Raw genomic sequence first — 611 nt, forward strand, 5'->3', positions numbered from 1 at the left:
CACTGAGCCATCTCACCAGCCCCACCAGTACTTGATTTTTAATCTAAACTCTCCTCTGGCTTTATTTTGTTTTCAGAATAAAATTTTAAACTAGGCATGGTGATACACAAACAAAAAAAGTAAACATTTGTTAAATTTGTCTTTTTCCTTCAGACGAGGCAATTGTGAAACTTTTCCCCATTAACCATAGAGGTAAAAATTGAGATTTTTTTAACAGCTTTTTCCTATGTCCCTTGAAGTAACATTAAATTATTTCTCTCAGCATCACTGAGCATGTGCTGGTCACCAGACTGAGAATATCATGTTCGTATGCAAATTTTTTTGAGATTATTATTCAGGACTCTTCCAGTCATAAGTGATGAAACTCAATTCAAAATAATTTTTAAAGGATGAAAATTTATTAACTCATTTTACTAGGGATCTTCAGGTATGGTTCTAGTTTCAAGAACAACTGAATTGGTGCTCATGCAAAAGTCATTGTCAGAAATATTTCTTTTTCTTTCTTTCTTTCTTTTTTTTTTTTTTTTTTTAGCAGAACCGGAGATTGCACTCAGGCCCTTGCACTTGCCAGGCAAGCGCTTATTCTACTGAGCTATCTCCCCGGCCCCTCT

At 34.9% G+C, this 611-nt stretch overlaps 1 protein-coding gene across 1 annotated transcript in view; it reads left to right on the plus strand.

The window, feature by feature from the left end:
* The window catches only part of Znf638 (zinc finger protein 638), a 189,318-nt gene that overhangs the window by 111,106 nt on the left and 77,601 nt on the right, over window positions 1-611 (plus strand). The gene's annotated exons all lie outside the window — the stretch shown is intronic.

Source organism: Octodon degus, unplaced genomic scaffold, assembly GCF_000260255.1.
Source record: "Octodon degus isolate 3935 unplaced genomic scaffold, OctDeg1.0 scaffold00058, whole genome shotgun sequence".
Classification (NCBI taxonomy): Eukaryota; Metazoa; Chordata; class Mammalia; order Rodentia; family Octodontidae; genus Octodon; species Octodon degus.